This window comes from Hypanus sabinus, unplaced genomic scaffold, assembly GCF_030144855.1.
Source record: "Hypanus sabinus isolate sHypSab1 unplaced genomic scaffold, sHypSab1.hap1 scaffold_1237, whole genome shotgun sequence".
Taxonomy (NCBI): Eukaryota; Metazoa; Chordata; class Chondrichthyes; order Myliobatiformes; family Dasyatidae; genus Hypanus; species Hypanus sabinus.
Window position 1 is genome coordinate 62,061 of NW_026779300.1, and position 22,376 is coordinate 84,436.

Below are 22,376 nucleotides of genomic sequence, written 5' to 3' on the forward strand. Positions count from 1 at the left end.
TCCATAATAAAGTGGCCATTGAATGTATTATGCTCTGATTGGGCTGTCCTGAACCATTTCTCTGTCATTGAGGTATTTTAGAAGTACAGTTTCTGATAAATTGAAAAAACAGCATCCAATCTCACTCATGCAGCAATGTTACGACAATGTGTTTGATAATGACACTGATAGAAAGGACAAGGACTGAACACCAGGGAGAACTTGCCCATCTTTTCCAAGGTACATGGAAATCACTCAAGAGGCTTTAACAACTCTGCCTGGATTGCTTCAGAGCTGCATTGAAATAGCATCCTAGAATTTGAACTGTTCACAAGATTGGACCTTGAACCCATTCTATAGCCTCAAGGGAAGAATCACACCACCTGGTCACACTTGACACTGATACGAACTCAGCATAAAAACAACTTTAGGGAAATGGAAAACAATCAGCTCAGCAAAGGCAGCAGTACAGGAACTTGCAGCTCATACGGAATGGAATCTAAATTCATACTCTCTGTGATTAAAGAAGAGAATAGTAATTTTAATGTTATTCTATCTACAATTGAAGGGTGTTCTAAAGTAGTCTTCAAGGCTACTAGAGTCTGTACTTCTGCAGATAATCTATTACCTTGTGACAGGTATCTGATTGTACAAGACAATATGTGGGAACTGAATTCAGCACAGATATACTATAGCCTATTGTTGAACACACACAACTTAATCTACAAAAATACAGTATTGCCTTTAAAACTGATCTGATTTACTGTCCCAGCTATCCAACGATAAGTCATTCTTGTCATATAGAAGTCTGTCTGTATTCACTTTACCTGTATTCTCAGTTTTCTGAAATATTCTACCTCTCAATTTGTAGTTTCCAAAAGTCATAGGAGCAGAATTAGGCCATTTAAACCCAAAGGGTTTGCCCCACCATTCCATTTTGGCTGATTTATTATCCCTCTCAACCCCATTTGCTTCCCCTGGTCAGGAAACTTTCACAAACATACTAATGAATAATCTATCAATCTCCACTTTACACATCCCCAATCACTTAGCTTCACAGCTGTCTGTGGCAAGCAATTCCACAGATTCACCACCTTCTGGCTCGAGAAATCCCTCCTCATCCCTGTTGTAAAGTGACATACTTTTACTCCAAGGCTGTACCGTCTGGTCCCAAACTCCACCACCACAAAATACATCCTCTTTACTTCAACTCTATCTAGGTCTTTCAATATCCATAAGCTTTCAATGTCCTTCTTTTCTCTTTACCAGAGCTATCAAAAGTGAGATACCTTCTTCCAGATAATGGCCTTCCAAAAAACACTTGTCGTCCTGGTGTTTCTCCTGCTGCTTGTTAACACTGAGTTTTCCAAAGCCCAAATGCCCAGACGTCTTGAATCCAGATTAAACAGTAATGCAGAGGGAATTTCTTCACAGGTAGGATTGTCTTACCTAAACTTCTTTAACAGTGTTCATTGTTGAATTTTCTTTACAGATATACAACCAAACGAAACAGCATTCCTCTACAACGTGCTCCAACCACAGAACATTGATCGCACAAAGCACATAAAACTAAATATTGTCAAAAATAAGTGAATAAAATATAATTCACAATGCATGCAGTGTGCAGCACATTAAAAGAACAACTAACAGTAAAGAGCTTACTGTCTTGTGATGAGAGGTCGGGAGTGGCAGGGCATTCATTGGTTTTGTAACCTAATGAAAGAAGCTATTACCCAGTCTAGCAGTCATAGTCCTCAAGCTCCAGTGCCTCCTTCCCGATGATTATAGGTCAAAGAGATTGGGAGATATGTGCCAGGGATCCTCAATGATGCTTTGGGCTTTGACTAAATCAAATGTGTCAGATCATTAATATTCCAAACAACATTTTATTTAAAGTCAAACATCTATTTTTTGATATAATGAACATACTGAAATGCAATAAAAAACATTAATTTTTCCAAGTCGAATTGAGTTTATTCTTATTATCATAAGTTCAGTGAGGTACGGATTCAGTACCAAGGAAAATTTGCATGCAGCAACATCACAAAGATGAAGGGACAGACAGCACACAGAATATAGATTATGCATTAGCTCTTCCTTAAGTCATGCCATATGCAATAAAGTCGATTTGCCATCATGAGTATATATTTTCAGAAGTTAATTGGCTGGAATAGTAATGAATGGGAGATTGGTTTGACTAGACAAAATAGATGAATGTTACTTGAGGCAGGCATCCCCAACAGGGCTGAAAACAACGTCAATTACAATTTCCCACGAGAAGTTACTCACGGACAGTTATAGAAAATCGTGTTGGTCTTGCAATGGAAATGTTCCCATGATACTTCAGGGTTTATTCATCGAGAAGATACTTTGATTGATGCAAAAGTGGGGTGGGAGGTGGACGGGGTAATATTTTGGAAATATTTTCTGAGGAGCTGTCTGGTCAAATTAAATAGTGAGAACTGGTGCCGAATACTTTCCTGTGTTCAATGGTGGGTGAGGTTCACCAATGACGGGCTGGGCCATATTTAGTATATATTACAGGCTTTTCCGTACAATGGCATTGATGCTTCCATATCAGGCCAAGATGAAACCAGTCAATAAACTCTCTAACAGACATCTGTAGAAATTGGTCAATGTTTCAGATAATAATTCAAATTTTGTCAAGCTTCCAAGAAAGCATAGCATTTTTGGTGACATTCCAAATCTCCTCAAATTCCTATTGAAATATAGCCGCCGTCACACCTTCTTTACAGCTGTATCAATATGTTGGGTCCAGGTTAGCTCCTCGGACATACTGGCCCCCAGGAACTTTAAATGGCTCCCTCACTGCATTTCTGATCCCTCCATGAGGATTGGTGTGTGTCATTCACTCAACTATAATCTGTCATCTGTCCTCATATCCGAACTCTATATTCTCAAACCCGACCTCCGGAAAACACGGTGAGGAATTCTTCCATGGGCAAGAAAGTCAATGGTCTGAGATAACTGAGCTGCAAGTTGAATTCACAATTCTTTGTTTCTTGTCAATTCACAGGAAAATATGAGCGAAAGTCTGAGAAGCAGATTCCGACCAGGCAACAGGTGACTTTGTGGTTTGTTAGAAGTAAAGGTCTGTTAAGATCTATTAAGAACTGTGCATTCCAGTGATCCACTACTCTCTGAATAAATAAAACCCTACGCCTCACATGCCCTTTGAACACACGCCTTCTCACTTTAAATGCCTGCCCTTTGATATTTGACATTTCAACCACGGGAATCAGATACTCCCTGTCTACTCTATCTATGCCTCTTTTAAACTTATAAACCTTCGTCGGAATTCCCCTCAGGCTATGGTGCTCCAGAGGAAACAACTCACCGTCCTTTCCAATTGTATCCAGTCTCAATTGTAAGCCAGACTGACGCTGTGGAAATACAGCTCCAGAAATATGATTTTTATTTCTGCAAGGAGCATGTGTGTGTGTGGCAAATATCCATCGACATTTCCTGGTACATGCTTCAGAGCATCGACTGATGATAAGAGGATGTTCACCATGACACTGGAGTAAACTCTAGATGTCTCATTCTCCTGTGTAGTAAAGGACTTCAATTTGCTGCATCCTACTACAAGTTCTGAGTTATCATAATTCAAAAATGAGCAATGCTAAAAGTTCACGTGCAACGGTTGTATTTATATTTTCTGCCCATTACACTACTGGTGTTTTTGGCAGCAATAAAGGTCTTCCTTCTCTGGCTGTGTTCAGTGCTTCCTTCATCATGTCAGTGTTACGCCTGTGACAATAGACAATAGGTGCAGTAGACCATTCAGCCCTACAAGCCTGCACCGCCATTTTGAAATCATGGCTGATCAATTACTATCAATACCCTGTTCCTGCTTTGTCCCCATATCTCTTGATTCCCTTATCCATGATACCTATCTAGCTCCTTCTTGAAAGCATCCAGAGAATTGGCCTCCACTATCTTTCAAGGCAGTGCATTCCAGACCCCCACAACTCTCTGGGAGAAGAAGCTTTTCCTTAACTCTGTCCTAAATGACCTACCCCTTATTATCAAACCATGCCCTCTGGTACTGGACTCTCCCAGCATCTGGAACATATTTCCTGCCTCTATCTAGTCCAATCTCTTAATAATCTTACATGCTTCAATCAGATCCCCTCTCAATCTCCTTAATTCCAGCGTGTACAAGCCCAGTCTCTCTAACCTCTCTGCGTAAGACTGGACACCACAGGAATTAACCTCGTGAATCTACGCTGCACTTCCTCTACAGCCAGGATGTCCTTCCTTAACCCTGAAGACCAAAACTGTACACAATACTCCAGGTGAGATCTCATCAGGGCTCTGTACAAATGCAGGATGATTTCCTTGCTCTTGTACTCAATTCCCTTTGCAATAAAGGCCAACATTCCATTAGCCTTCTTCACTGCCTGCTGTACTTGCTCATTCACCTTCAGTGACTGATGAACAAGGACTCCGAGATCTCTTTGTATTGCTCCCTTACCCAACTCTAAACCGTTCAGATAATAATCTACCTTCCTGTTCTTACTCCCAAAGTGGATAACCTCACACTTATTCACATTAAACGCCATCTGCCTAGTATCTGCCCACTCACCCAGCCTATCCAAGTCACCCTGAATTCTCCCAGCATCCTCATCACATGTCGTACTGCCATCCAGCTTAGTATCATCAGCAAATTTGCTGATGTTATTTTTTATGCCTTCATCCAAATCATTAACGTAAGTGGTAAACAGCTGTGGTCCCAATACCGAGCCCTGTGGCACCCCACTAGTCACCACCTGCCATTCCGAGAAACACACATTCACACCTACCCTTTGCTTTCTATCTGCCAACCAGTGTTCTATCCATGTCAATGCCTTCCCCCCGATGCCATGAGCTTTGATTTTACCCACCAATCTTCTATGTGGGACCTTATCAAATGCCTTCTGAAAATCAAGGTACACTACATCCACTGCATCTCCCCCGTCTAACTTCCTGGTTACATCCTCGAAAAACTCCAACAGATTAGTCAAGCATGATTCACCCTTGGTAAATCCATGCTGGCTTGGCCCAATCCTATCACTGCTATCTAGATATGCCACAATTTCATCCTTAATAATGGACTCCAGCATCTTTCCCACCACTGATGTCAGGCTGACAGGCCGATAGTTCTCTGTTTTCTCCCTCTTCCTTTTTGAGAATTGCAAGATCGCTATTAAGTCAGGGTAGTAGACCCAGGAAATGAGAGAGAGAAGTTTGGAATGTCCTGGCCCCCAGCGATACAAAGCCACGGAAAAGGTCATTGTTTCTTGGAGGCGGAATTGTGTATTGAATACTATGCTTCGTGGATGCCCTCAGGCAACGTGGGCAGGTTAGGGGATGGCATCATTCCACCCTGAGTGACATCTGAGACCCTATGAGTGGGGATAAAAGAGGGTCTGGGGAACAGCTCCTTGAGACGCACCAGAAGAAAGGCTAGAACTCCTGTAACAGCGTAATAGTGAAAGCCGGCGGAAAAGCCCACGTAGAAATATAGAAATATAAAACCATAAATAATTAAATAATAATAAATTATGCCGTGGAAATAATCAGTGATTCATAGTCATTTTATTCGTGACAACATTAATTCGTTATCAGCTAAGCACTGTTTCTGAGTTTAGTCTATTCATTTACTATATTAATAATTCACATGTCAAGACAAGACAAGGTAAAGGAGCAGAAGTAGGCCATTCGGCCCCTTGAGTCTGCTCCGCCACTTCACCATGAGCTTAAGTATTCTCCCATCTCCAATTTCCGACTTTTTCCCCATATTCCTTGATACCCTGACTAATTAGATTCCCATCAATCTCCTCCTTAAACACCCTCAATTATTGGGCCTCCACATTGCATGTGGCAACGAATTCCATAATTCCACGACCATGATGCCTCAAACAGAATTACAGGACAATGAGTTCCAATCAATTTGCAATCAATGCCCACATTACACAATAATCTGTTTTGCTTTGGTATCATACTACAAACTTTCTCAATGTTTCTGTTGACATGTCACTCATTAAGTGAATACCAAATCGTCAGTCCTGTTGAAGTGATTTGAAGTGCTTTGTAATTTAATTAAAATTGTCATTTGATAACGTATATTGATAACTTTCAACAAAAGTAATCAGTCTATAATATTAGCTAAGCAGAGTCTGCTGTGTCACATATCGGGGAATGTTTCTGTTCTCTTGATAAAACTAGATCTATGTAAAGGCAACAAAGGAGCACATTATGAACTTTAATTAATATTGTATAATACAATAGTTGTATCTAGTCTCAATTGTAAGCCAAGCTGACACTGAGGAAATACAGCTCCAGAAATAAGATTTTTAGTTCTGCAAGGAGTATGTGTGTGTGGCAAATATCAAGCAGCATTTCCTGGTGCATGATTCAGAGCACACGACTGACGATAAGAGGATGTTCACCACGACATTGGAGTAAACTCCAGATGTCTCTTTCTTCTGTGCAGTAAAGGAATTAAATTTTCTGCATCCTACTACAAGTTCAGAGTTATCATAATTCGAAAATGAACAAAGCTGAAAGTCAAATGAAACTGTTCTATTTATATTTTCTGCCCATTACACTACCGGTGTTTTTGGCAGCAATAAAGGTCTTCCTCTCTGGTTGTGTCCAGGGCTTCCTTCATCATGTCAGTACTTCCACTTAGTTTTCTCTACTGTCTAGTATGCATTTCATGTGGAGACTCAGGAATACAGTTACATTCAGATGTAGAATTATTCTTTATTGCTTTTCCAGACCAGTTTTGATTTACCAGTCTGAATTTTTATTGCTGAACTGAAACCCTGAACGGGCAGGACCCATGGACATCTCTTCGCCTGGCCTCTACTTATTGACCTGTTAGGTATGGCTGATACTACCAAGAGCTAAAGCAGAAGGCCCTGACTCCAGACAACATAGAACTCAGGGTCATTGAGGCACATGGTCCTTCAAACCTGATGACATGTCTGTGGTCTTCTTGCAGCCCTTTATTTATTGCCATCCCTTATTTCAAGCATTGGCACAATTTAACATTCATCATAATCCACTTCCTCTTGTTCCAAACCTTTATGTGTCAGTTTTTTTTATCCTATTCAATATTAATCATTTGTTGTATTCCAGGTTTTAAGGTACTATGCTTTCAGTAACAAATGAATATTTCTGAACTTGTGTTGTAGATGGCGAGCTGCCCAAAAGGAACGAGCACTCCCAGCAATGATCCATCGGAAGGAATTCAGTCTGCCAGAAACTTCAGTCAGACAGACGGACTGAACGACATACTTTATTGATCCCGAAGGAAATTGGGTCTCGTTACATTCACACTAAGCAGGAATTGTGTAGAAATATAGCAATATTTAACCAGAAATAATTAAATAATTATAAATTATGCCAAGTAGAAATAATCAGTGATTCATAGTCACTTTATTTGTGACAACATTAATTCGTCATGAGCTAAGTACTGTCTCTGTTATAGTCTATTCGTTTACTCTATTAATAATTCATATTACATTTCAAGCAAGGTAAAGGTGCAGAAGGAGGCCATTCGACCCATTGAGTCTGCTCTGCCACTCCACCATGAGCTGAACTATTCTCCCATCTAGATCCAATTTCCGACTTTTTCCCCATATCCCTTGATACACTGACTAATTAGATACCTATCAATCTCCTCCTTAAGCACCTTCAATGATTGGGCCTCCACACTGTATGTGGCAACGAATTCCATAATTCCACCACCATCTGGCTAAAAATATGTACCTTTTGCGATAATTTGATGAGAATGCCAGTAGGATAGATAAAGGGGATGCAGTGTATTTTGTATATCTGGGCGTTATGAGGTCCTTTGACACAAGTGCCACACAGAAGGCTGCGCATTTAATTAAGAGCCCATGGTATTACAAGAATGTTGCTAACATGGGTAGTACATTGGCTGATTGGTAGGAGGCAGCGAGTGGGAATAAATGGATCCTGTTCTGGTTGGCTGCCAGTGGCTAGTGGTGATCCGCAGGGTTCCTATGGGGCCACTTACTTTTATGCTGTATATGATGACTTAGATGAAGGAATAGATGGCTTTCCTGCCAGGTTTGCAGATATTAGGAATATTGGTGGAGGGACATGAAATGTTGAGGAAACAGATATGATAGAAACATAGAAACACGGAACTACTGCACAATACAGGCCCTCCAGCCTACAAAGCTGTGCCGAACATGTCCTTACCTTAGAAATTTTGCATTATGCCGATGACCTTTTGCTTTATATTCCTAATGTTGAGACTTTATTAGCTATCGTACATTCTTTTGTCTCCAGTTTTAGTCAATATTCAGGATAAGAGTGAACTTATTCTATTGAATCATTTAGTATCAATTAATACTAACCTTCCTTTTAAAATTGTAAGAAATAAACTTACTTATTTGGATGGAACAATTACTAAGAACCATAAATAGTTATTTAAAGAAAATTTGGGCCTGGGACCCCAAGATCCCTCTGATCCTCCTCACTGCCAAGAGTCTAGGCATTAACTCTACATTCTGCCATCATATTTGACCTACCAAAATGAACCAGGCCACACTTATCTGGGTTGAACTCCATCTACCATTTCTCAGCCCAGTTTTGCATCTTATTAATGCCTCATCTCATTAAATTACCTCGTCTCAGTCATTTATAAAAATCACGAAGAGTTGGAGTCCCAGAATAGATCCCCGAGGCACAACACTGGACTCTGGCCTCCATGCAGAATATGACCCGTCTCCAAGCACATTTTGCCTTCTTGGGGTAAGTCAGTTCAGGATCCACAAAGCAGTGTCTCCTTGGATCCCATGTATCCTTACTTTCTCATGGGGTTGAGGAGGAGATAAAACAAAGGATCATCAGTGATTGAATGGCAGAGCTGATTCAATGGGCCAGATTATCTCATTCTGCTCTTATGTCATATGGTCTTAAATAAGTACGTCTAAAATTAATTATTTATAATAATTTTGTGTTTAATGGGGACAATCTCAAGAGCACAGATATTAGGTATGGTGAATAAATGTTGCCAATATCAGTAGTAACCACTTCCAGTCTTACAATAAATGCTAATGAAGAACACATTGTTTGTATGCTTCATTGATTGTTAATTATTATTACAAGTGTTACACTATTTCACATTTCTTTAACACACATTATACAGTGTTGAACTTCTATTGGCTGGAACTTTTGGTAGTGACACTAAGTTTCTGACCTTGTGCTGTTGATCAGATTTAACCCAGATGCTCACTGTAACTTGCGGAGAAGATATTCCTGATGTCACTTTCAGGGTCTATGGTGCAGCTGTCTGAAAAAAATGAACAGCACAAATGTCATTATTGTAATCGACATACGGCAACATACATCATCTCCAATATCTATATGATTTTCACTCCAATGGAAGAACTGCAGGAACGAGACTGCAGGATTTTCTGGGATTTGAAATCAGATGGTGTCATTCTCGTAAATGCTTATGTAGTGTTCTCGCACAGCTGTAAAATAACTCTGAACTAAACACCAAGCATAAACCAATCAATGAGGCGGTCCCAGTAAGATTAACCATTTACTGTTCACTCTTCCACATTAAGGTATGGTGAAAACTGTTGATAAAACAATACAAAAAACATACTGTATTTGTTTCCTTCTTGACATCACATTTACATCATAAACACTTGCAAAAGTAAAACGACAACAACAATCTTACATTGAAGTGCAACATACAGTCAGAATCTACCCATGCCATTGACTGGCTTTAAATACATTTCAACACAAACTATCCGCAACGCTTTAAATAACAAAAAACATAAACTTTATCAATCATCATTACTTTTAACAGAATCAGCGTTAACATTTTTAATTCAACATATCGATTATCTCATGAACTTAGGGCGTTGATTCACTAATGTTTCTCGTGCGTAGAAAGAAAACTTTTCTCGCACTGATACTGTACACATAAGCCCCCTCCTTCCTGTTTCTCCAAACCGGTATTCTCCCACAACACACGGCGAAACCGGGAGTGACGTCATCGCATGCCGCTATATATCACAGAAAACGAATTTACTTTAAACAACCTTAACTTTAACTAGAAAATGATAACAAACAAATTACTAAAGCAAAAGTATAATAAACTAAACAAATGCCTTAAAGGCAACACAGCTTAAGATCTCAAATGACTGCTCCGAAGATAAAATAATTGGTTATTTGGGGAAAGAAACAAGTATATATAATAAAGTTATTACGAACTCCGTGGAACATGTGGGGATCTTCAGATATACAGGCACTCTCGCTTTCTTTCTTTTTTTTCATTTTCTTTTTTTCTGTAGGGTTGTTAGAGGGGAGGGGCTAAGGGTATATTTGTTTTTCTTTCTGTAATTATTTGAAAACGCAATAAAAAACGTTTTAAAAAGAGGATCATTAAAAAAGGTCATTTAGTACAGAGTTATGGAAAAACTTCTTCTCCAAGAGAGTTGTGGGGGTCTGGAATGCACTGCCTCGGAAGGTAGTGGAGGCTTTCAAGGAGCTAAATAGGTATCTTATGGATAGGGGAATCAAGGGATTAGGGGACAAGGCAGGAACAGGGTATTGATAGTAATTGATCAGGCATGATCTCAAAATGGCGGTGCAGGCTCGAAGGGCTGAATGGTCTACTTCTGCACCTATTGTCTATTGTCACAGGCGTAACACTGACATGATGAAGGAAGCCCTGAACACAGCCAAAGAAGGAAGACCTTTATTGCTGCCAAAACACCAGTAGTGTAATGGGCAGAAAATTTAAATAGAACAGTTGCACCTGAACTTTTAGCATTGCTCATTTTCGAATTATGATAACTCAGAACCTGTAGTAGGATGCAGCAAATTGAAGTCCTTTACTACACAGGAGAAGGAGACATCTGGAGTTTACTCCAGTGTCATGGTGAGCATCCTCTTATCATCAGTCGATGCTCTGAAGCATGTACCAGGAAATGTCGACGAATATTTGCCACACACACACATGCTCCTTGCAGAAATAAAAATCATATTTCTGGAGCTGTATTTCCACAGCGTCAGTCTGGCTTACAATTGAGACTGGATACAATTGGAAAGGACGGTGAGTTGTTTCCTCTGGAGCACCATAGCCTGAGGGGAATTCCGATGAAGATTTATAAGTTTAAAAGAGGCATAGATAGAGTAGACAGGGAGTATCTGATTCCCGGGGTTGAAATGTCAAATACCAAAGGGCAGGCATTTACAGTGAGAAGGCGTGTGTTCAAAGGGCATGTGATGGGTAGGGTTTTATTTATTCAGAGAGTAGTGGATCACTGGAATGCACTGTTCTTAATAGATCTTAACAGACCTTTACTTCTAACAAACCACAAAGTCACCTATTGTGTCGTGGGAATCTGATTCTCAGACTTTCGCTCATATTTGAATTGACAATTAACAAAGAATTGTGAAGTCAACTTGCTGCTCAGTTATCTCAGACTATTGACTTTTTGCCCATGGAAGAATTCCTCAACGTGTTTTCCGGAGTTCGGGTATGAGGACAGATGACACATAATAGTTGAGTGAATGACACACACTGATCCTCATGGAGGAATCAGAAATGCAGTGAGGGAGCTATTTTAAGATCCTGGGTGCCAGTATGTCCGAGGAGCTAACCTGGACCCAAAATATTGATACAGCTGTAAAGAAGGTGTGACGGCGACTATATTTCAATAGGAATTTGAGGAGATTTGGAATGTCACCAAAAACGCTATGCTTTCTTGGAAGCTTGACAAAATTTGAATTATTATCTGAAACGTTGATTAATTTTTACAGATGTCTGTTAGAGAGTTTATTGACTAGTTTCATCTTGGCCTGATATGGAAGCATCAATGCCATTGTACGGAAAAGCCTGTAATATGTACTAAATATGGCCCAGTCCGTCATTGGTGAACCTCACCCACCATTGAATACAGGAAAGTATTCAGCACCAGTTCTCACTATTTAGTTTGACCAGTCAGCTCCTCAGAAAATATTTCCAAAATATTACCCCGTCCACCTCCCACCCCTCTTGTGCATCAATCAAAGTATCTTCTCGATGAATAAACCCTGAACTATCATGGGAACATTTCCATTACAAGACCTACACGATTTTGTATAACTGTCCGTGAGTAACGTCTCGTGGGAAATCGTAATTGACAATGTTTTCAGCACTCTTGGGGATGCCTGCCTCAAGTGACATTCATCTATTTTGTCTAGTCAAACCAATCTCCCATTCATTACTATTCCAGCCAATTAACTTCTGAAAATATATACTCATGATGGCAAATCGACTTTATTGCATATGGCATGACTTAAGGTAGACCTAATGCATAATCTATATTCTGTGTGCTGTCTGTCCCTTCATCTTTGTGATGTTGCTGCATGCAAATTTTCCTTGGTACTGAACCCGTACCTCACTGAACTTATGATAACAAGATTAAACTCAATTTGACTTGGAAAAATTAATGTTTTATATTGCATTTCAGTATGTACATTATATCAAAAAATAGATGTTTGACTTTAAATAAAATGTTGTTTGGAATATTAATGATCTGACACATTTGATTTAGTCAAAGCCCAAAGCATCATTGAGGATCCCTGGCACATATCTCCCAATCTCTTTGACCTATAATCATCGAGAAGGAGGCATTGCAGCTTGAGGACTACGACTGCTAGACTGGGTAATAGGCTTCTTCCATTAGGTTACAAAACCAATGAATGCCCTGCCACAACCGACCTCTCATCACAGGACAGTGAGCTATCTACTGTTAGTTGTTTTTTTAATGTGCTGCACACTGCATGCATTGTGAGTTATATTTTATGCACTTATTTTTGACAATATTTAGTTTTATGTGCTTTGTGCGATCAATGATCTGTGGTTGGAGCAAGTTGCAGAGGAATGTTGTTTCGTTTGGTTAAAGAAGTGGAGCTAAGACAATCCTACCTGTGAAGAAATTCCCTCTGCATTACTGTTTAATCTGATATCAAGTCGTCTGACCCCTCGGGCTTTGGAAAACTCAGTGTTAACAATCAGCAGGAGAAACACCAGGACGACAAGAGTTTTTTGGAAGGCAATTATCTGGAGGAAGAAATCTCACTTTTGATAGCTCTGGTAAAGAGAAAAGAAGGACATTGAAAGCTTATGGATATTGGAAGACCTAAATAGAGTCGAAGTAGAGAGGATGTACTTTGTGGTGGGGGAGTTTGGGACCAGACGGTACACCCTTGGAGTAGAAGTATGTCCCTTTACAACAGGAATGAGGAGGAATTTCTCGAGCCAGAAGGTGGTGAATCTGTGGAATTGCTTGCCACAGACAGCTGTGAAGCTATGTAATTGGGGATGGGTAAAGCGGTGGTTGATAGATTATTCATTAATATGTTTGGGATAGGTTCCGGAGCAGGGGAAGCAAATGGGGTTGAGAGGGATAATAAATCATCCAAAATGGAATGATGGGCAGACCCGTTGGTTCTAAATGGCCTAATTCTGCTCCTATGACTTTTGGAAACTACAGATTGAGAGGGAGGATATTTCAGAAAACTGAGAATACAGGTAAAATGAATACAGACATACTACTATATGACAAGAATGACTTATCTTTGGATAGCTGGGACAGTAAATCAGATCAGTTTTAAAGGCAATAATGTATTTTTCTAGTTTAAATTGTGTGTGTGCAACAATGGGCTATAGTATATCTGTGCTGAATTCGGTTCACATATTGTCTTGTACAATCAGACACTGTCACTGAAGGTAATAGATTATCTGCAGAAGTACAGACTCTGGTAGCCTTGAAGACAACTTTAGGACACCTTTCAATTGTAGATAGAATAATATTAAATTTACTATTCTCTTCTTTAATCATAGAGAGTATGAATTTAGATTCCATTCCGTATGAGCTGCAAGTTCCTGTACTGCTGCCTTTGCTGAGCTGATTGTTTTCCATTTCCCTAAAGTTGTTTCTATGCTGAGTTCTTAACAGTGTCAAGAGTGACAAGGTGGTGTGATTATTTCCTTGAGGCTATAGCGTGGGTTTGAGGTCCAATCGAGTGAACAGTTCAAATTCTAGGATGCTATTTCAATGCCATCCTGAATGAATCCAGGCAGATATGTTAAAGCCTCTTGAGTGATTTCCATATACCTTGGAAAAGATGGGCAAGTTCTCCCTGGTTTTGAGTCATTTTCCTTTCTATCAGGGCATAACATTGCTGCATGTGTGAGGTTGGTTGCTGTGTTTCCAATTTATCAGAAACTCTACTTCTAAAATACCTCAATGACAGAGAAATGGTTCAGGACAGCCCAAGCAGAGCATAGTACATTCAGTGGCCACTTTATTAGGAACACCCGTACATCCCATTACACTTGTTAGTGCCGATATCTCATCATCCAATATTGTCGATGAAACTTAATGCATAAAAGCATGCAAGAATGGTCAAGAGATTCATTTGTTGTTGAGACCAAACATCACCATAGGAGAGAAATGAGATCTTAGTGACTTTGACCATGGATTGATCATTTGTACCAGGCAAGGTGGATTGAGAATATCAGAGCCTTCAGCGACTTTCATGTACAAGAGTTTAAAGCGTTTAAAGATAAGTCATTTGATCATTGGCAGTTCTATCAGTGAAAACGTTTGTTTCTGTGATATGTCAGACTGTTTAAGCTGACAGAAAGGTGCTATTAAATTACCACATGTTAAATCAATGGTGTGCAGAAGAACATCTCATGAACATGGAAAGACGAAACTAATTTAACGTCATTGCTGCTTGTGTGGTTTAAGATCCAAAATGTCTAATGATATTGTGAGAGATTTAAAATACTAAATGGAATCTTTACCTTGAGTTTAGATATAGCAAATTGTAAATCGCAAAGGATTTAACCAACAGCTACAAGGTAACTGTCAAATGGGTCAGTTTGCTATGAAAATGCTTTGAGAACATAGAACAATGAAGAGTACAGCACAACAGCAGGACATTAGGGCCACAATGTTGTGATGAACTAGCTATAAAGCAAATCAAAAACACCCAAACACTAATCCTTCCTGCCTATACCATGTCCATACCCTCCATCTTCCTGCAATCCTCTATCAGATTACCCCTCAGCCTTTGGAGCTCCAGTGGAAACAACATTTTATTACGCCTCCTGTGACAGCACACACCCTCTAAATGAAGCAGCATCCTGGTAAACATATTCTTCACCCTCTCCAAATCCTCCACATCCTTCCAAGTGTGGGGCGACCAGTACTGTATGCAGTCATCCAGATGTGGCCCAACGAGAGTCTTACAAAGTAGGAACATGACTATTGAGCTAAATGCTTCGAATAATAAATGCAAGCATGTTGTAAGTCTATTTCTAAACAACATACCAACTTGTGTAGCTACTTACAACTAGCAATGAACTAGGATGCCATGATCTCTCTGCTCAGCAACACCAAAGGACCTTGCCCATATCAGTGTTCTGTCTTGCGTTTGCCTTACTGAGGTGCAATTCGTCACATTTATCTGGGTCAAATTCCATTTGCCATTTCCCAGCCTATATCTGCAATTGATCTACATTTTGCTGTATTTATTGCCAGTTCTCCACACTATCCACAGCTCCAGCAATTGTTGCATCATCTGCCAATTTACCAATGAAGCCATCTCCATTTAATGCTTGACAATAATTATTTCAGAAAGACTCAGAAAAATCAGAGGTACCTGTAACAAAGAAATGGAAGTTGCTTTCTTTGAGCTGCTGTATCAGATTTAGGTGGTTGTCCCCTATATATTGTGATTCAGGGAGGGGAGGAACCTCAAGTGGAGTATTTTGCAATGGCGCAAATAGTTTCTATTTGGATAGACATGTTTGTGAAGAGTAATCAATGCACTGTGACTATGAACAATCAGTTCATATCTGAGTGTATTCAAATGGGGATTTTATATCCTCACTGTGCCTGAAGATGAAATCCACATATTTACAAATCAAAGTGAACACTCTTACTGTCAGGAGAAGTAAGAAGTAAGAAGTAATGTTTTCTTTTCTTCTTGACCAGCCTTTGTACACCAGAGTTTCTGCACACTACCATCACTTCCGTGTCTCATGGGAACGTAACTATTGCAGAACTTCACTCAAGTATTCCCTGAACATTTGCCACACTACCGTACTTTTCCTTGAGAGCATTTGTTTCCAAATTCCTGCCTGATAGCCTCATAATTCCCCTTATTCCAATTAAATTCTTTTCTAACTTGTCTGCTCCGATATCTCGCCAATGATATTGTAAAGGAGATAGGATTATATTCACTATCTCCAAAATGCTCTCCTACTGAGAGATCTGACACCTGACCAAGTTCATTTCCCAATACCAAATCAAGTGCAGCCTCTCCTCTTGTAGGCTTAACTACGTATTGTGTCAAGAAGCCTTCCAGAACACACCTAACAAACTCCACCTCATAAAAACCCTTGCTCTAGAGAGATGCTAATCTATATTTGGCAAATTAAAATTTCCCATCATGACAACTCTGTTATTCTTACACCTTTCCGGAATCTCTTTCCCTATCTGCTCCTCGATATTGCTGGTAATATAGGCTCTCCCCTTCTCTGTTCACTGTTTTGGGTGATTTTCACTGATTTTGAAGGGCCGTGCCTCACACAGCCAGACTGTTGCAATACAATGCTCTCCTCTAAGGTATGAGCAGAATGGTGGGTAAATATTCGATGGAGCAGAAACAAGTGGGGTCAGCAAAAAGGAGGCTCTAGATGTGATGGAGGCTCGAGTTGATGGGGAGTAGAAAGAGGGAACCAGAGCAGGAGGATGAGGCTACAAATGAAAGTTCAGCAACATCTGGAAACTGATTGACTGAAAAAAAAGAGGTTTATGTTTGCAAAATGCTGGCGGGTCTCAGTAGCCCCAGCAGCATCTATGCAGAGGAATAAACCGTGAATATTTTGGGCCCAAACACTTCATCCTACCTAGACTGTTTATTTCTCTGCTGAGATGCTGCCTGACTTGCTGAGCTCCTGCAGTACTTTGTGTGTTACTTTGCAGTTTATTCTCAGCATCTGCCGAACCTCGAGTTTCATATCTGCAGTGGGACTTCGACAGTTGTCATACAGAATGCCTGTTGATATTGAGTAATAAAGAGGAGAAAATCTGCAGTTATTGAAATCCAAGAACACACAAAATGCTAGAGAAACTCTGCAGGCCAGGCAGCATCTGTGGATAAAGTACAGTTTACATTTTGGGCCAAGATTCTTCAGTAGGACTGGGGAACAAACAATGAGGAGTAAATTTAAAGGTGGCAGAGGGGGAGAGAAACACAAAGTGATAACTGGAACTGGGAGAGGGAGAGACGAAGTAAGGAGCTGGGAAGTTGATTGGTGAAAGAGCTACAGGGCTGGAGAAGGGCAAGTCTGATAGGAGAGAACAGAAGGGCGTGGAAGAAAGAAAAGGGGGGGAGAAACACCCGAGGGAGGTGATGGGCAGGCAACAAGAGGGAAAAGTGGATGGGGAATGATGAGGGAGGTGAGGCATGACCGGAAGATCAAGAAATCGATGTTCATGCCATCAGATTGGAGGCTGACCAGCAAGAATACAAGGTGTTGTTCCTCCTACCTGAGTGTGGCCTCATCGCGACAATATAGGAGGCGATGGATTGACATTTCCACTGAAATGCTGTGTTGAAGTAGATGCTGAGATTTCTGCATAAAAACATTGACTGCTTTTGGGACATGTGCTGTTGAACCAGCACTTCTCCCCTCAAACTAATCCAGTATATTAACAACAACATGTCCCCTCCCTTTTCCAAAATATAATTCAACCACTCTAATACCATATATCCCATATGTTTACACAAATGGGAAATCAGGAATATTGGTCTATAACTAGGAGGATCCAACAGGGGTTTACCAGGATCCTGAATAGACACTACAATTGCAATTTTCCATGAGGAGGGAAGATGGCCTGAATGCCAAATAGGATTCAAAAATGTAATATTATCTCCAAAGAGCTCTGGCCATACGTTTAAACATGCAATAACTTATATCATCCTTTCCTGGAGCCGTCAGCCCTGTATTAATAATCGTTTTCCTAAATTCACACAAATAAAACTCTACATCACTGTCATTGCTACAGCAGGTTTCCAACACGTCTGGGTATTCACTTAACAGCTTATCCCTACATTGTTTAGTCCCTTCATTATTTTGATTATGAGTTACAGCAAATGACCAAGCCAGTAATTAAACCCTCTCTGTTTCAGTCACAATTGTATCACCTTCTTTAATCAATACTGGGAACCCTATGAATCCCTCACCCCCACTTTCTTAATCATTCCCCTAACACCTCCAAGTTTAATAGTCCTTCGAATTCTAGCACAATATGACCTCTAGTAAATATTTTTCACAACCTTCATTACTTTCCTCACCACGGCCTGTGACCTGTTACACTTAATAAGATCACGCGGACAGTGATACTTCTTAACTTTCCAAAATGCCACATTTTTCTGAATAATTGCCTCTGCACACTCCTCCGTCCACCATGGTACAGCTTTTCTCCTATTAATGCACTTTTTAATATGAGTCTCTTCCAGCAAATTTGAGGAATAACGTGACAACCTTTCTTTGCAGAAATCGACATCATGCTCACCATTCCATCCACACAGATGTTCCATTCATCACATAACACATTACAACTTCTCCAATTTGCTTTACCGAAATTCCACCTCCTCAAAGTGGCATCTTGGTCTAAACCCAGGCTTATAAATAGAGGAAAATGATCACTCCCCAATGTTTCATCTCCCATGACATACCACTCACTCACTGCAGCATGAATGTTTGAAACCAAAGTTAAATTTACAGCAATTTCAGAACTATTATGAACATTAAATCTCATAACTCTCCCACCAGTTAGACACAGTGAAATATCTAAAACTCTTCTGCATTTCAAACCAGCACCATCATTCTGAGAACAAGCCCACAGTGAAGTCTATGCATTAAAATCCCCAACCATACAACCCTTAGTGAGCTGGAGCTACATATACTCTAACAGATCAATCGAAAGCTTTCCACCATGGTTATAATAATATACCTCTTTAATGTCGCTCCCTGTTGAATCAAATACTTCTACAAGTGCCTCATACATTTCATTCACATCCACAACTGTATGCCTTCTCCCTTTCTGTATAAAATTTGCAATAGCACCTTCTCTACCAAATAATCTATCACGCCTAATTACAATATAATCCTGGAAGGTAAAATTTAAATGTGGGAAACCAGGTTTCCTGAATACATACAACGTCAGATAGATTTGATAAATCAGAAATAAACTTGGAGTCTTGACCGTGAAAAATTCTGGCTTCCGGAAATATGCGTGTTCTCCCTTCATATACAGTCTGGAGAAATGTAGCGGGTCGTTTATGATTGGTGAAACAGATTTAAACTAAGTGTAGTTAATATTGCCACAGTGTCTGGAGATTTAGTTCACCGATTTCTTTCAATTGATAAATGTTCGCGGACGGTCATTGTGTAAACTCAAGTCAGTTTACCAGCGGATGGCCCTTCAGAAAGTGGAGCTTTAACAAATACAGTCTGAACAAACCGTGAGTGTTCAGCTCTCGTGTTGGAATGGGGTTAAGAGAAGTAACCGAAATGGGACAAAACTCAAAGAACCGCATTCTCCACGGTAATTAAACCAGAAGCAACAATTAGTGTCTTCTTCAGAAAAACCTGATGACCGAGAGGAAATGACAGGGAAGGGGTGCGTCACGATTCCGTGCCTGTGCAGAACGCAGGAATGCAACAGAGAAATCGGGATTCTGCTGAATAGTGGACAGCAATTTCTGAGTAACGGAGATAAGATTCTGAATGAGCGCATCAAAAAGCAATTTTCAAACTTACCTCAAGTCCATGGCTCAATATTTTGTAACTCTTTTAATAAAAGCGTGAGTGGCTCTTAAATGATCCTTTGATTTTCCCGTTTGTTTTGTCAGTAAACTTGTCTTCAGTTGGAGCTGGTGTACTTGGTCACCGCCATTGTTCCTTCGGACACGGCGTGCTTGGCCAGGTCCCCGGGCAGCAGCAGGCGCACGGCGGTCTGGATCTCCCGGGAGCTGATGGTGGACCGCTTGTTGTAGTCGGCCAGGCGGTAAGCCTCACCCGCGATGCGCTCGAAGATATCGTTCACGAATGAATTCATGATGCTCATGGCCTTGGAGGAGATGCCTGTGTCGGGGTGAACCTGCTTCATCACTTTGTAACTCTCCTTCCTCGACCTCTTGCCAGACTTGCTCGCCGGTTTGGACGGAGCTTTCTTGGCGCCCTTCTTGGGAGCGGGTTTCGGTGGATCAGGCACTTTCCCGTCGGTTTCAAACACAATAATAATCAGAAACTGTTCGGAGCTCGGACTAAATGGGCAGCGCACAAAATGGTATGTTAATTAGAATGGCGACGCTGAGCATTCCGATTGGCTGCTTGCAGAAATGAATCACCAAGCGGAACGCTGGGGGATGGGAAGCGGCACCAATGTGTGACGGTTCGCGCTGCGTTTAATACAGGAGGAAGGACAGAGGGCAGAGACAGGCGGGGGTGCGGGCTGCAATTGAAAAGGGAAACGCAAATTTCAAAAGCAGTACGAAAATAAAATTAGATGAAATATTGTAAAATTAAACACGAAGACGTTCAGTTCATGACACAGGGCAGCAGGAGTGCGAAGGAGAGATTTGTACATTTCAAAGTCAAGTTCAAATCGAGTTTATTTATGCACACAGGAGAAAGGAACAACGGATTTGTAGCAGCATCACAGACACATTTCATCAGACACAACATTGACAAGAAACACTGGAATTATATATGAATTATACCAACATATTCAAATAGACAGAGGACTATCAGAACAAAATCAAAATAACAAAGAGATTATGCGGGCAGTCGGAGAATCACCCCTCTTGTGCTTCTTCATCTCGTCACTCTCGATTCAGTGTCACGCAACTCTGCCACATTGATCCGGCCCATGCCTTCATCCACCAGGTCTTACACTTGCCTTTGTTGGATCTTACTCCTCCGTACACTCGGCTTCGGGTTTGTGGGTGTGTGGCCAGGGTTAGAAGCGGTGGGTGCCCCTTCTTAGGATTGGGTTTGAGGGTAGGGCTGGTGGATGTATATGTGAGGCTGGAAGAGATAAAGCTGTGGAGTTTAGTATGGTGAGATATGTGGGACTATGGTGGATAGGGTAGTGTAGTGCAGCCACTTTAATCTAGCCGATGCCTTTCATTAACGTGGCCTGACTCCCACTTGGCTTAAAGAACCGGGTGTGCAAAGGGACACATCATCACTGCAACCTGGGGTCATTGGGGGTTTCGGGTCGTTAATCATGAGACTCTCTTACCCAGGTGACCGAGCCAGGGTTGATCAGACCCAGCTTGTGCTTATCCCATGGACCAAGATAATCAGAGGCACTGTAATTCTGCAAGTTGTGGGTATTTTCGAACTTGTTACTTGGCTGTATTTTGACCATTTGGAGAGTACAATATTCTGAGGCCTTGTAATCAGGCTTTACCTCCTCGTAAGGTTCCACTTTCCTGCTTTAAATTTACATCTGTCTTTATTTTGCATCTGTGTGCCTGGGATTGCATGGGTTAATGATTGAGGTTTGCAGATTTGTCCATTATTCCAAAATACAAAAATCTCTGAAATCCAGAACCTTTTCTGCTGACATGACGTCACAAATGGTGAATTTTACCAGGATTAAATGGCTTGTCATATGAAAAGCGTTTCCTAGCTCTGGGCCTCTCTTCCCCGTGACGTTGGAGAAAGAAGGGTTGCCGAATTGAAACCTATCAAATAGTGGAAGAGCTTGATTGAGTGGATGTGGAGAGGATTTTTCCTGTGGTGGGAGTGTCTAAAGCCAGACCACACAGCTTCAAAATAGAATATCCTTTCAGAATGGAGAGGAGGAGGAATTCCTTCAGCCAGAGAGTGGTGAATCGGTGGAGTTTTTTGCAACAGGCAGCAGGAGAGGCCAAATCACTGGGTATAGGCAGAGATTCATAGATTCTTTAGTGGTCAGGGCATAAAGGGATACAAGGGCAGATAAGAGGTAAGAGGATAAATTGATCAGTGATGATGAAATGGCAGAGCAGGCTCGATGGGCGAAATGGCTGAATTCTGCTCCTATATCTTATGGTCTTATGGACTGAGTGACGAAATCTCTCCCAGAGACTGGTGATCTCAGCTTTGACACAACCCAGCACCTGAGGCTCCAGATTACTTATCCAGCGAATACAGAAGTTCTTCATTTTCTGATTAAAAAGATATAATTCCATTTCCATCTTGAATGCATGTCACCGCATTCTGATGTAAAAGAGTAATGATGCTTTGGGCTGAGAACCTTCACACTGTG

General features: G+C 40.8%; 1 long non-coding RNA gene across 1 annotated transcript; it reads left to right on the plus strand.

The window, feature by feature from the left end:
- Positions 1–1,309: 1,309 nt before the first annotated feature.
- On the plus strand, positions 1,310–9,091 carry LOC132386636 (uncharacterized). Its single transcript, XR_009509613.1, has 3 exons — positions 1,310–1,413; positions 3,017–3,063; positions 7,185–9,091. It is a non-coding gene; the product is annotated as an uncharacterized LOC132386636 (long non-coding RNA).
- The last annotated feature ends 13,285 nt before the right edge of the window (positions 9,092–22,376 follow it).